This window comes from Aquarana catesbeiana, linkage group LG03 (assembly GCF_042186555.1).
Source record: "Aquarana catesbeiana isolate 2022-GZ linkage group LG03, ASM4218655v1, whole genome shotgun sequence".
Taxonomy (NCBI): Eukaryota; Metazoa; Chordata; class Amphibia; order Anura; family Ranidae; genus Aquarana; species Aquarana catesbeiana.
This window is the reverse complement of record NC_133326.1, coordinates 520888010-520903882: the sequence shown is the minus strand read 5'-3', so window position 1 is coordinate 520903882 and position 15873 is coordinate 520888010. Positions and strand designations below refer to the sequence as shown.

General features: G+C 43.0%; 1 protein-coding gene across 2 annotated transcripts in view; it reads right to left on the bottom strand.

Annotated features, from left to right (window-relative positions):
- Positions 1–15179, bottom strand: part of TMEM263 (transmembrane protein 263) — a 45206-nt gene extending 30027 nt beyond the window's left edge. Inside the window, exon 1 of one of the 2 annotated variants that reach the window (XM_073621213.1) lies at positions 15015–15179. The gene's annotated coding sequence lies outside the window, so the exon portion shown is untranslated. Of the gene's footprint in view, positions 1–3093; positions 3235–15014 lie in introns of those variants that run through there. The other variant, XM_073621214.1, reaches the window with a different exon arrangement.
- Positions 15180–15873: the final 694 nt, after the last annotated feature.

Here is a 15873-nt window from a genome sequence, read left to right as displayed (position 1 = left end):
AGGTAACTACAGATCAATACAGCTCTCTGGATACCCCTGGGAACAGCCTGAAGGGACAGTTCACCCCCCCCCCCATCCAGGGTGCAGCATTGAGGTATGCGACAAAGCTGTGTCTTCATGTCATATGTGCTCTCTCACAAGCAGTGCAATATGGTGTTTTGCTGTGTGTCTTTATCAGAGGGATAACCCAACTATGGGCTGTGAGCTGTCTGCCTTTTCCATTTTGTTGCCCTGCGTTTTCTTGGTGCACAGAAAGGCATTTTCAAATTTAAATTGGATAGGGTTAACAGCCATTCACTAAGGCATGTTTATCTATCTATTATATTTATTTTTTTTATTTGACCTGTTCTTTTAAAAATACACTGCACTGCTGACAGGGAAACATTACATTTATTATGGGGGCCACAACACAAGGTTTAGTGCACTGGAACGCAACTGTGTAATCGAGCACTAAGGGCTCATCCACGCAGGCACAGAGCCCCCTGTATAGTGTGAAGGGCCATTTGTTTACCTTTTTCTACTAGCATGTAGCTGTGTGCAGGCAGTCTATACAAGAATAAATATGCATCGCCTTTATGGACCCACACATCCAAATTTGACATGTATGCAGGGACGGTCGCGCGGCTCCCAATGCAGAGCCTGTAAGACCCATGTGAATGAGCCCTAAAACTGCACTAAAAGTAAACTAAAGTAGAAAAAAAAAATACTGCAAAATTTAAAAAAAGCAGTATAACAAAGTCAAATTGTCTCAAGTAGTTCTAAAGATTCCCATCAACTAAAAATAACTCCCATCTGTAATATCTCATAGCAAGCTCCAATCCAGCAACAATAGGAATGCTGCCGTGTTATTGTGCAAATCATAATTCTAACAAGTGAGACGGCAGCAGACAAAGTTTACACTCAGCTTCCAGCACTACGTTCTGATAATATCATGTTTTTGAGCCATCGGCTGAACAAAAAGGTCTGTAGAAAGGGAGGCGGCCCAGCTCACCAGCACAGGGAGGCTTTTCTTCTATCCAGTGACGTGGCAGAGACTTAAACCTGATCCCTGGCTGGAAGCTCTGCCACGCTTTACAGCAACACTTCCATGTCATCCCCAGAGATGAGGAGCTATTTACCTCTACCTAAACACACACACACACTATACATGTGGCAGGAACATTCCCCTCCCTCCGAGATCCAGAAATAACTCCTCTACAAAGCTTAGCATGGTGGATGGAGTTTGGACCATGACAAATGCTCACAAGTAACTTTGAGGATGTCACTTATTAAAGGGAATCTAGCCATATACAAAAAAAAAAAAAAAAAAGTTTAGTACAGAAACCAGCCATCCCAGATGGCACTATAGACACACCTAAATAAACACAAGCAGCATATCATTAGGAGTGGAATTAAAGGGAAAAATGAAAACATTGCAAACAAGCAGACTCTTTTTCGGAGAAGAGACATACTAGTCTGTTCTGTAAGAAAACAAAAAACGTACCTGCCTGTTCCCAGTCCACTTTATAATGTACTCTGAGCTGTGCATGTACGTGTACCTCTTCAATACCTTTGGTTACAGGTTACCTGCTGTGGTGACGGGCTCCACTGTTTCTTCTTCTTTACATCACAAGGAGCTAGTGGTAATGCAACTCCAGTTACTAGATCTAGAGCTATACAGGGGTGGAAAGATCGGAGCATGTCCCTTTAGTGGAAGCTATTTTAAGCCGACCTACCAACAAAATCTAATTGAAGGCAGGGAACTCCAATCCTTAGGGACAGACGAGGGACCAAACATATCTCTTAATATCATCAACCTTTCTTCTCACGTACTAACGGATAACGATACTCGTGTACTTCAAAAAGGGTCTGGGTTTTTGTCCCAACGAAAATCTGCACAAAATTTGTAGTAGTGAAGGATTTGGAATTATTTGCGCGTAGACTTATTTTGAAAAACATATCAGAAACCTCAGGGAGCTATTGATTTAACACCTAAAGAAAATCAAGCTATAGATCAGTTGGTGTCGCTCTTGGAAGAGAGTGATACCACTGATCTGATAGACCGCATCGATCTACCTACTGAACTTTTTGTCCCGGACACCGGAAGGTTGGCACAGGATCCTATCAAAGGGTTAAAATTAAAGAAAAACTCTATACTATTTCCACCTCGGAAGTCTAATCCTAACATCTCCACTTTTTTGAGGTTGGTAAACACGGAGAACGACAAACTTAACATTCGACTCCCCAGGTTGACCAAGATAACTATTAAGGCGGCCGATAAGGGGGGCAATATTGTCCTTATGGACAATGCCCAATACACCTCCATGTGTTTAAAGATTCTGTTGAATAAAAATTGGTATCGGAAAATCAATAAGGACATTGTGGATAGATTCAATCAGGAATACTATTCGTTGGTTGATTCAGCCTATGCTAATAAGGTTATTAACAAAACCATATGGGAGTATGTCAGAACTAAATTTCCAGTTGTCCCTACCTTTTATTCTCTACCAAAAGTCCACAAGGACAAACTTAACCCGACAGATAGACCCATTATATCAGGTAGGGGTTCAATTAGCGAAAATGCAAGTAGATTCATTGATGAATATCTGAAACCTCATGTCACATGCCTACGGTCATAAGTTAAAAATACTATTCACTTTCTGAAGATTATTGAAAACCTAACTGTACTTGCCAATGCTTATCTAGTTAATATCGATGTAGAAGCCCTTTATAGCTCCATTCCCCACTCCAAGGGAATGGCAGCTATAAAACATGCAATTTATCAAAGAGGGGATGTTGATTGGGGGTATAACAAATTTATTTTGTCGTTATTAGAGTACATTTTGTATCACAATATCTTTACCTTTGATGGTTCCCACTTCCTCCAGGTGCAGGGAGTAGCGATGGGGACATGTTGTGCCCCATCCTACGCGAACCTGTACCTGGGGGAGTGGGAAAACATGCTTTTTAGTGAGAAGGCGTTAACGATATATACAGACCAATTCCTTGTATGGTTCCGATATATATCGATGATATTTTCACCATCTGGGACGGTCCTTTGTAACTTTTGCACCAATGTCTCAACAATGTGAATAGAAATCAATTTAATCTCACTTTTACAATGTCCTCCAGTCTTAGTGAGATTTCTTTCTTTATCGCAAGGCCACTGCAGGGAACACCATATTGCATGCCTCGAGCTTCCATCCACAGGGTTTGATCAAATCGATACTGTACAGTCAGTACCTTAGGGTAAGAAGGAATTGTACCAATGATGAAACTCTCAAAATTGAGACTCCTCCTCAGGGGATATTCACGTACATCCTTAAAAAAAAAAAAAAAAAAAAAAAAAAAAAGGAAGGTTTCAGTCGGGCAACATCTCATACCCGTCAATTTAAGGGGGATAGTGACATGGAACATTGCAAATACAAGGGTACCTTCATGTGTGGGTCATGTGTGTACCGCAAATTCATGTATACTAACAGAAACCCCATTTTACCGGATGGCAGTGCCTTTAGTGCGAAGCATTTTGCAAATTGCAAAACCCTGGGAGTGGTATACATGCTCTGTGATTGCAGGTGCTTCTATGTCAGAAAGACGAAACTCGAGTTCTGGCATAGGGCATACCGACACATCCGAAACATGAAAACTTGTGATCCCGACCTGCCTTTTGGGGAGACATACTGCTTTGGTACACCATGGCGTCTTCCCAAGAATCAAGTTTTTGATCTTGGATCGGGTACATCCCAACACAAGAGGGGGAGACTGGAACAAAAGTCTCCTCCAACTCGAATTACATTGGATTTATAATTTAAAAGCTACTCAATCTCCAGGGCTCAATGATGCGGTTTGTTTCAAACCATTCTTGGAGGACTTTAATTCAGGGGGCATGGAGAAGTAGGAATATTCCTTTGGGGCTTTGATATTATTATGTCTGTATTGCAATGCAGTGTAATTTCATTGGTTTATCATTTAATCATTCTTTTTGTTTTTTGATCTTTAGCTCTCTCTTCCACCCCCCTTGTGTTTTATGTATAAATCTATGCTCAATATTGTTTGGTTTGTCTTTGCCATGTCCTGTTCCTGTGTTTGTGTCCTCGCATTTGGCTCCTATGCGCATCGCTTGCCTATGGGGAGATTATATAACCCCTAATCTTATTGCTTAACCTCTTTGCTAAGACGCAGTTTTCTTTTTTTGGGGGGGGGGGGGGCAATGGTGGGTATATTACATATGTGCACTGTCAGCAACTAGATTTTTGCCATCCCTCATTACTAGTGGACATGTTGATGGAGCATCAATGTCTGTGTGCCCGGCACGGCCGGGATGTCCTTCATAGGATACTTGGTGAGGAGTTGCGTTTTTCACCCTCGGATTTTCCTCCCCACCAGCCCTGGATCAGTCACTTGTTGACTGTCTCCAGGGTATGTGCGCCATGTCGATGGGACTTGACCACAGCGCACCTCTCCACGGCGCGGCCGGGTGACAGTTTTCTGCCTGTACGTTCCAGCTTGGTTGCTGCGCATGCGTCGGCTGGCGTCGACACGGTGTGGTGGCGGGGTGCAGCCGAAGCTCAGGGGGCCCGCTGCAAACTTCCTGGCTCGAGCACTCTATCCAGCTGATTTCAATTTGAAATCAGCAAGGGCTGAATGAGCGGAGCTACAAATAGCCCTGCTCACTCATTGTCAAACATTGGGGTCTTTTTTTATCTTGGATGTGTAGTAATATACTGGTCTTGGTGCCTAGATCTCTCCCTCTTCTCTTTGCATATACTCTCCTGTGACTCCTTCACATGACCATGCGGACATCTCAGCGTCCTTGGGACAGTTTGCAGTACTTTTTACGCTCTTTATACTGATCATCTCACCTGCCGGTATATGCTGATATTTGTATACCTAGGTAGGTTTTCTTACATAGTTTTTTTGATATACCTATAGATCTATTTTTTTTTAGGTCAGCCCTGTGATTTATGTGCTTTTGCCCTTTTTTGCACTTGGACCCCAGCACGCATACAAGCGCTGTGCCTGGGTCAGGACGCAACGTCTTTCGATGCTATTGGGGATGCTTAATCCCTTTTCGATAAGTCTCTAATTCATTCATGGAGTTCTTGAATTGCCTATTGGAGTGCTGCATGTGGGGAGCCAGATGCAAGGTTGCACGTCCCTTATTTTTAACCATGTGGATGCTCATGTGTATTGTCAATGAATAAAATGTAAGTGAACCACATTTGTGAACAATCTGGGATAGAATCTGTTTGCAGTTGCACTGATTATTAACTACTTGTATTCTACAACCCCCCAGATATTAATCTCTCCATAAAGAACCCTGATGAAGGAAAAGATTTCTCCGAAACGCGTCTGGTTCAGGGATATATGTTTATTTGTCATTGACAGGTTTTTATGCTGTATCCACATTCACGTGTATTTTTCATATATATTTTCAATTTTGATATGTTTTTGTATAATAAAATCTGATTTATATATAAATCTTTTTCTCATTGTGGTAGTGCCTATATAGTCCCATATCTAGGGGTAGCCCTCCTTTTTTTTCCTTACAATCTCTTTAACTCTTTGTGGCAAGACTGGGCACAAATGAAATGACATCCTCTGCTGTAACAGATGAGTGTATTAATTTAAAAACATTTTTGGGGTTTACATCCACTTTAAGATGGAAAAAAAAAAAAAAAAAAAAAAATCTTCTGTCTTTACAACTCCTTTAAGCATGGAGACATAGTGAATAGGGGAATTTGCTTTGCTTTTAGTAAAAATTAATTTGTGTTTTTGGTGCTCAGATGCAGCGAAGATCCACTTTAACCACTTAAGGACCACCCCATGTACATATGCTGCGTCAGGGCAGCCCTTAAGCGCAAAATCACGTACCTGTACGCCAACGCTGTGTTCGGCTCAGGAATGGCTGCCGGCCACCCGCGATCATTCACAGGAGAGACAGATTGGCAGTCTGCCTATGTAAACAAGGCAGTCCGCCATTCTGTCAAAGAGGAATAGAGAGATCTTGTGTTCCTGCTAATCAGGAAAACAGATAGCTCTCTTCCTCCAGTTAAACCATCCCCCACACAGCACTCCTTAGGAACACACTTAACCCTTTGATCGCCCCTGTTAACCCTTTCCCTGCCAGTGTCATTTATACAGTGACAGTGCATTTTTTTTAGCACTGATCACTGTATTAGTGTCACTGGTCCCCAAAAACGATCACTTAGACCCCATACACTATTAGATTTTCTCCAGATTCTTGTCTTCAGATTTACCAAAACCATATAATATGAGGTCAAACCTTAAGAGTTTCAATTTATATGCAATCAGGCAGGCCCTTGCACTACATGGTTTTGGTAAATCTGAAGACAAAAATCTGCAGAAAATCTAATAGTGTGTATGGGGTCTTAGTGTCAGATATGTCCGCCGCAATTTCGCAAAGGACATAAATTTTGTTTGGGTACAGCGTCGCACGACCGCACAATTGTCAGGTTTCAGTTGAAGTAACGCAATGCCGTATGGCAAAAAATGGCCTGGTCAGGAAGGGGGCAAAGGGTTCTGCTTTGAAGCCAATCTCCAAGATACCAGTAACTAAGTTCCCAATCATTTCTCGACCCAACACCTTTTCAGCCAATATTATTTCATTCATTTCAGCCATTTTTGTTTTATCATAAAACATCACAAGGTCATTAAAAAGTTTTGAACTACCTGTGACATAAGTTGGGCATTGATGTAATGCTATGTCTTGGAGGAGTGGGAGGATACGGTGCGCCACTGCACACTGCATCAAGCATATCTGCATGTGCCCAACTACAGATCCCATTAGTCTTTGGGTTTGTAGCTGTAATACAGGGTGGTTCCGTGGGAGGTGTCTGGGGCAGTTCTCCTTTCCTGTCACCACCCCCACAGCCTTTTAAAATTAGGCATAGATGGGCGAGGCAGGAAGAAAAAAAAGTGTCATTTTATTAGACACCCCCACAGTTAGGATCATACTGAGGTGATTATGCGAGTGCAAAAAATGAGACACAGGGGAGCATTGAGTACATGAGACTACACAGGGGGGGCGCATTGAGAGTTGATTCCAGAGCAATACAGCAGATAAGCAATGATCACAAGGCACAGGATAAGAAAAGAAGGTAATTTATGGGCTACATATGGGCAAAAATTCAATTTTGCCCAGAGATCAGCTTTAAAGGAGATTGATAGAGATAGAGACAGAGATGATAGAGATAGAGATGTGTGTGTGTATATATATATATATATATATATATATATATATATATATATATATATATATATATATATATATATATATATATATATATATATATATATATATATATATATAAGTTACTGATTAAAATTTTCGTTTTCGATTAATTATAACGCACATACAGATCCAACTACTTTTGGCTGACTTCGCACAGTTGTTATGGTAACGGCCGCAGCCGGACATAGCGGGGCATGGCTAGGACGTCACACGTCATAATCTCAGCCTCGCCGTGCCCATAATCGCAGCCTCACTGTAGTCAGTGCCTGGATTACACAGTCTGCGGGTATCTCCCGCTGTGTGTCTCGGAGCTCAGTGTGAAAACTTTAGCCGCGCCGTGAGAAAAGTCCCGCCCTCCTCCTAGATCAGCTCGTGTGATAAAGCACACCAAGATTTAGACTGATTGCTTATCCTGGGGTTCAGATAGATCTATCCAGTACACTTACCAGTGATAAGTTTCATGAAGCTTGTCATCCAGACTGTACACTACTTTCTAAAACCAATTTAAAGACCAATGGACCAGATTGTAAAGACTTGCCCTATAATTCATGCTCTACATCTTGGACTACAGGAAGATCCTGATATAACTCCTTCCTAAATCATTTAATTTTCTTACATATCAACATTAGAGTCCATCACAAACTCTAGGCTTTGTAGCTACCTCTACAGAGACGAGTCACCAAGTATCCAGATAGCCATCCTTTCTGTCACTATTGGTATTTCTGTCTGAGTTGTACCATTACGAAGTGCGTGTTGATGTCCACTAGTAATAGCCAGCAACATAGCGAAGATAACTCCTTTGCATGGTCTCTATGACTAAACACACTGGCAGCATGGTGGCTTAGACGTTTGTATGCCTTGCAGTACTGGGTGAAGGGTCTGAATTGCAGAACTCTCAGGGGAAGGAGTCAAAGTTTTATAAAAGGTGAGATGGAGGCTTGAGGGAAAGTTTCAACCCCTTCACTGGGGTTCTCAGTTTGAATCCCAACCAGCACACTACCTGCATGGAATTTGCATGTTCTCCCTGTGATTATATAGGTTTCCTCTGGGTATTCAAGTTTTCCTTTCACACTCCAAAGACATGCTTAGTAAGTTAATTGATGCAAGTAGGTCTGTGTGTGTGCACAAATGAGATAAGAGACCATAGACTGTCCCTTTAAGGGAGGGATGGGCTCCCTACAGGCATACCTGCCCTTAATCTATCCATTCTTATATGTGCTCCTACTATGGAAGCTCTGGAAATGTAGAGCCCTTTCACACTGCAGTGGGCGTTGACAGTAAAACGCTGCTAGTTTTAGCGGCGCTTTACCATCATTTTAGCGGCATTATTCGGCTATTCGATAGCGGGGGCGCTTTTAACCCCTGCTAGCGGCCGAATAAAGGGTTAAATGCGCTCGTGTAGCGCCGCTGCCGAGGCGTTTTGGCAGCGGTGCCCATTCATTTCAATGGGGAGAAGCAGTGTATACATCGCTCCTTCACTGCCCCAAAGATGCTGCTTGCAGGACATTTATAATGTCCTGCCAGCGCAGAGCCCCAGTGTGAAAGCACTCTGGCTTTCACACTGGGACTGCAGGGGAGGTGTTTTTCAAGCACCTTACAGGTGCCATTTTTAGCCCAAAAGCACCTGAAAAAAAGCCCCAGTGTGACAGGGGTCTTAGAGTTAGGACCGCAGTACAGAGGTCCCTTGGCGTGGGCACTGTGGTTTATATATTATATTTGCAAGTGTGTGCAAACAAAACCCTCTGTTTTTAAACAAACTGTTAGAGAAGACCAATTTGGTTGTTTTGCAGGTTGGCTGGTTAGTGTGCTGGGAAATCTTTTGTCTGTTATGTGCATCACCCTTCCATGTGCACTTTTCTGCAAAGGCCAGGTATAGGTTGGGGTGGTTGATGTTTTTTTGTACAGTTGGCTGAATCGGATTCAGGGACACACTGGATGCCTTTGTTGGGCATCACGTGCATTCTCTTACCTTTAAGGAGGGGTGGGCTCCCTCCAGGCATACCTGTCCTTAACTACCAAGCCTCTTTTTTACACTTGTTTACAAGTTAAAATCATTTTTTTTGCTAGAAAATTAATTAGAACCCCCAAACATTATAATATATATATTATATTTTTTTAACACCTAGAGAATAAAATGGCGGTCGTTGCAATACTTTGTCACACCATATTTGCGCAGCGGTCTTACAAGCGCACTTTTTTTTGGAAAAAATACTTTTTCTAATTAAAAAAAATACGACAACAGTAAAGTTAGGCCATTTTTTTTTATATTGTGAAAGACAATGTTATGCCAAATAAATTGATACCCAACATCTTCCTGCTTCAAAATTGCGACAAACTTTTACCCTTAAAAATTTCTACAAGCTACCAGTTTTGAGTTACAGAGGAGGTCTAGTGCCGCGTACACACGTGCGGACTTTACGGCAGACTTTGCCCGGCGGACTTTGACGGACTTTACGATGGACTTTCTGAATGAATGGACTTGCCTACACACAATCAACCAAAGTCCGTCGAATTCGTACGTGATGACGTACGACCGGACTAAAACAAGGAAGTTCATAGCTAGTAGCCAATAGCTGCCCTAGCGTGGCTTTTTGTCCGTCGAACTAGCACACAGACGAGTGGACTTTTCGACCAGACTCGAGTCCGTCAGATAGATTTGAAACATGTTTCAAATCTAAGTCCGTCCAATTTTTGAGAAAACAAAGTCTGCTGGAGCCCACACACGATCGAATTGTCCGACGAAATCCCGTCCGCCGGGCAAAGTCTGCCGTAAAGTCCGCTCGTGAGTACGCGGCATTGGGCTAGAATTATTGCTCTCGCTCTTACGATCACGGCGATACCCCACAAGTGTGGTTTGAACACCATTTTCATATGCGGGTGCTACTCACGTATGTGTTCGCTTCTGCGCGCAACTCGTGGGGACGGGGCTCTTAAAAAAAAAAAAAAAAAATTTTTCTCATTTAAAATTTTAACTTCATTTTTTATTTTGACACAGTTTAAAAAAAAAACCAAAAAAAATGGTGTCACTTTTATTCCTATTACAAGAAATGTAAATATCCCTTGTAATAGAGCATGACAGGACCTCTGAAATATGAGATCTGGGGTCAAAAAGATCTCAGATCTCATATTTACACTAAAATACAATAAAAAAAAATATGCTCCTTTAAGAGTTATGGGCGGAAGTGATGTTTGATGTCCCTTCCGCCCTCCCATGCCATGGAGCCAAGCAGGGGCCATCTTCCTCTCAGTCGGCAGCCAGGCATCCACGGGAGAGGACGCAATCGTCTCCGCCGCCACCGGTGGGTCCAGTAAGCAGCAGAGACAACCGCAGCGCGGCAGGAGGGGGGTGGGCACCTCTCCTGCCACCAATAAAAGTGATCTCGCGGTGAATCCGCTGCGGAGACCGATTTTATCCCAAAGAGAAACGTGCGCCGTTCCCGAAAATGATGGGGTTATGGCAGCTAGCTGCTGCCATAACCCCGGTATTTAGCATCAAAGTACCGACATATGGGTACGGCGATTTGCGTGAAGTGGTTAATCTATCCAGTCTTATATGTGCACCTACAATGGAGGCTCTGGAAATTTGGAGTTAAGACTTTAGTATATACAGAGGTCCCTTGGTGTGGACACTGCAGCTTAAGCATATATTGGCAAAATGTGTGCAAACAAAACCCTCTATTTTTAACGTAAACTGTTAGGTCAATTTGAATGTTTTGCAGGCTGGCAAGTGTGCTGGGAAATCTTTTGTTTGTTTGTGACTTAGACTGTAAGATCCTTGAGGGCAGGGGCTAATGTAAATCTACAATGTGTAGAACAATGCAAAAATTGTTGGCATCATAAATACCTGTAATAAATAAAATACTGGAGCAAGTTCATCACAAAGTCACAATGCCGTCCACTGGAACCAGTCACTACTGTTATTATTCACATCTACCAACTATATGGGGCCCAAGGCACCACTATGGACCATTCTTCATGAAACTATCTTAAAGCGGACCTTCAGTCATTTTTTTCAACTTTCCATCTATTAAATCTTCTGCCCTTATTGTTTTAAATTTGGATAGTAAAACATTTTTTTTCTGCCAGTAAATACCTTATATATGCCACTTCCTGTTTCTTGTCTGGTCATTAGCCTAGGCTTATTACATCATGCACAGCTCTCGCTCTCTCACTCTTGAGAGAGTTTCCCAGGAAGGGAGGGGGGATGAGTCATAAGAGGGCCAATGAGAGCTGCAGAGCTTGAGGCGTGCCTCTGTGAACAGGCAGCAGCTTTAGCTGCCCACAGTTAAAATGGCTGCAGCCAGACTTCGTGGAGGAAGATTTCTGCAGCATATTTGGCAAGTACAGAATCACAGTATATTATAGCTGCACGATTCTGGCCAAAATGAGAATCACGATTTTTTTTGCTTAGAATAAAAAGATCACGATTCTCTCATGATTCTCGCAACGTAAAATCTTTCATATTATACAAAAAAAATGGGCTAACTTTACTGGTTTGTTTTATTTATTTTTTTAAATCATTAAAGTAATTTTTTCCAAAAAAATTGCATTTGAAATACCGCTGCTTAAATACAGTGTGGCATAAAATATTGCAACAACCACCATTTTATTCTCTAGGGTGTCTAATAAAAAAAAATGATATTAATATATATATATATATATATATATATATTATATATATAATATGTTTGTGGGTTCTACGTAATTTTCTAGCAAAAAAAAAATGATTTTATCTTGAAACCAACAAATGTCAGAAAAAGGTTTAGTGTTTTAAGTGGTTAAAATTTTTTCACTTACACACAAAGTCTATTCCATTGACAAATTGTTACAATGTTTATACTTAGTTCAACTGATAAAGAATGTTTTGTTTCTTGGCAGACTGCCCAGTTTTTCTCTTCCTTTCTTTTGAGGGCTGTGGCTTCAGAAGAGCAGAGAGAAATCTTTGCATAGAAAGAATTGTGAAACACTTTTGTCAAGATAATGATTCTTGGCGATTAATTGTGCATCTCTACCGTATATATAAAATAATATGCAATGTGGTTGCAGGGAAACTTCAGAATGGCAAAGATGTTTTTATTACAAAATTTGAGAGCAGACTGCAGTTCCTCTTTAATATCTTTATTCACTACTTGGAAAGGTAGAACACAATGCTAATATCCGTTAGAACTGGGTCTTCTACAGTCACCACTGTTTCTTGAACTAGGGCCAGATCATAACACAGCTAAAACATTGGGACCAGTCCATCACTCACTTCCTAACGTAGCTTCTATAGTCACCACTGTTGCCCTCACCAGGACGAAAGCATCAAATAGGCCCTTATTGTCACCACTCTGGGATCAGTCTATCACATACCTAATAAACCCCCTTCCCAAAAACACAAACAAACATTCTCTACGAAAATTTTAGTTTCTGCTGAAAAGTCAAAGGTTTAAAAAGGAACTTCTTGAGGGTTCCACTGTAACTGACTAGTGAGAATCAAACCAAAAAAAAAATGGACAGTTTCTAAATTTAGCAGCCCTCCTAGATGGGAGGAACAAGAATAGTACTGGTCCACCACGTAGTCTATAATACTGTCCCTTCCCACAGTAACCCCTGTTAGAGTTCCTGATACTGCCTCCACACCAACCTCTCTTATCCTTTTCAACAGAGGAACCCTAGAATTAACGTTCAGGACAGCTAATATTTATAGCTACCTCTATATCTATAAAATAAATAACAGAACAGGCAACATATTATTAAGGCCTCATGCACACTTGACATTTTTAATGTGGTTGTTTGGGTATCTGGTGTTTTTTTTTTTTTCTCTCCTGCCTCTAAACGCCCCTGCCTCTAAACCCATGTATCCATGCACACATAGGCGTTTAGAGACAGGGGGAGAAAAAAAAAAAAAAACTATAGCCAGGGCATCCAGGAGCAGCAGAGTTTTGGCAGACAAAAATGCTTGATGTATGTAAACGTGTCTAAATGTACATTTAGCGACTGAGCATGAATTCATTTCAATGGCCAAAATAAATTATCATTCTGGCCGATTAAATAAATTAAAGCCCAAGTACTTATGTGCCTAAACATGCATTAACGCCAAGTGTGTTTAGTGTTTGAGCATTAATTCATTTCAGTGGCCACAATAAAGTATTCTGGCCACTGAAATGAATCAATGCCCAAGCACATTACACGCGTTTTCAAGCATCAAGCATTTATTTCTGCCAAAATGCTGCTGCTAGAAGGAAAGGAGTTCCTAATACTGGCCAGGAAAGTAACACAGATAGTGAAAATTGTAGTATTCCCTCACATTGGGAATAAATGTAAGGAACATGGAATATAGCCCACTTACAGTGGTCAATGGAAAAGTGTCCCCTTACACTAGTGACCAGTAGAAAAGTGCCCATCAGATTAGTGTTCAGCTTGAGAAGGACCTGAGAAGGTGAGGAGGTCCTTCTCACTCGGAGCCCTTTACACTGGCAGTCAATGTGGGAAGGACCTCCTTACGTTGGTGATCAGTGGGAGGGCTCCTTATACTACTGATAAGCGAGAAGGACTTCCTTACATTGGCAGGTCAATATTTGGGGGGGGGGGGAGCTCCTTAAACTAGTGGTCAAGAAGAACAATGCTCCTTACATTGTTGATCAGAAGAAGGACCTCCCTACAATCGACGGTCAATGGGAGACAGACCTTCCTACTTCTATTAATGGTCAGTGAGATGAATGATCCCTACGTTTGCAGTCAATAGAAAGAGCTGCTTCCGTTTGTGGTCAATGTGGGGGTGGGAGGTAGCTCCTTACACTAGTGGTCAGTGAGAATGGAAGAAGGACCTCCTTACAGATAGCTAAAAAGTTAGATGGTGTCAGTGGTTAATTATCAGAGAGGGGAAATTGCTCAAGCAATCCCTAGTAACCTCTAGAAGAACACTGGCTGAGGAAGGTTGCTCCACACTACTCCAGCAGCTACCAACCCTGGGACTGTCCTCACAGTCCCTACAGATATCACAGCGCAGCTCATACAGATGTGGTCTGAAGGTTTGATGGACCCTTATCTAGCTTTCATTTTGCCTAAACAAAATATGCTCCTCAAAGCCCCATCACATAGGTATAATGCCTAACAATCTGCGGACCTAAAACAGGTTTCCTAGGACCCCCATTCCAGTCCTCACAGGTAGAGAAAGGACTGTCCATCACACACACATTGGTGAATCTGCTTGCAGTGGCCATCATACCGTACACAGGTTTACCGCGGTCATGTGACTTCATACACCGCCCTCCATCCTATAGAACACATATCATCAGTCCAGCGCACAGTCCCTATCTACTATGGGACGGTTGAGCACACATTCCCTACTGTTCCCTATACTAGCACACCAGTGCCTGTTAGCACTCACTGCTCTGTGCTGGGAATGGTCATTGTCACAGACCCTACTTCACACACTTCATCCCAAGGACCCCCAAGGCTCATCTAAAGTCCTTAGCAAGTGCATCTGCTTGCAGCAGTCCATGACACAGTCCCATATTTCTTATCCATTTAGAACAGCTCATCACAAAGTCCCAATACTGATCCCTACAGTCCATCAGCTGGCAGTTCCAACATACAGTCCCTATCAGAGAATCAGCAAGCCTCAGTCTGTCACCAAGTCGCTGACAGAACAGCTCATAGTCCCTACGGAGCATCTTTTGGCACCAGTCCATGGCACAGTCCCTGTGCGTCCACCATCCAGTCCTTGCTGCTACCTGTGCGCCTCCATCACCCCTCCCAGGCCGTGCCCCTCGGTGCCCCCTCAGCCCGAACTCACCGGCTCCGCTCCCGCCTCTCTCCCGAATAACTGGCCGTATCACAGCCCCGGTGACGGATCTCCCTCCGCCGCTCTGCTGGCTCACACTTCAATCTGCGGCTGCTGCAGACGTGGCGCTTGACGCATCCTTCCGCTCAGCCAATGGCGACTGCCCTACAGATCGGCCAATCAGCGCAGAGCTCAGGGCAGTGACGTGGAATGTCCCAGATGTTTCTAAATTCTCCTCCGTGATGGTGGAGGGGGCAGCTGAGACACTGACAACATGTACAGTCAGTTCCTTAGAAGTGCCCATACTCCGTGTACCTACACTGCCAGTCCCTGAGAAGTGCCCATACTCCGTGTACCTACACTGCCAGTCCCTGAGAAGTGCCCATACCCCCTGTACCTACACTGCCAGTCCCTGAAAAGTGCCCATACTCTCTATACCTACACTGCCAGTCTCTGAGAAGTACCCATACCCCCTGTAAATACACTGTCAGTCCCTGAGAAGTGCCCATACTCTCTATACCTACACTGCCAGTCTCTGAGAAGTACCCATACCCCCTGTAAATACACTGTCAGTCCCTGAGAAGTGCCCATACTCTCTATACCTACACTGCCAGTCTCTGAGAAGTACCCATACCCCCTGTAAATACACTGTCAGTCCCTGAGAAGTGCCCATACCACCTGTACCTACACTGCCAGTCCCTGAGAAGTGCCCATACTCCATGTACCTACGCTGCCAGTCCCTGAGAAGTGCCCATACCCCCTGTATCTACACTGCCAGTCCCTGAGCAGTGCCCATACCCCCTGTACCTACACTGCTAGTCCCTGAGAAGTGCCCATACTCCCTGTACCTACACTGCCAGTCTCTGAGAAG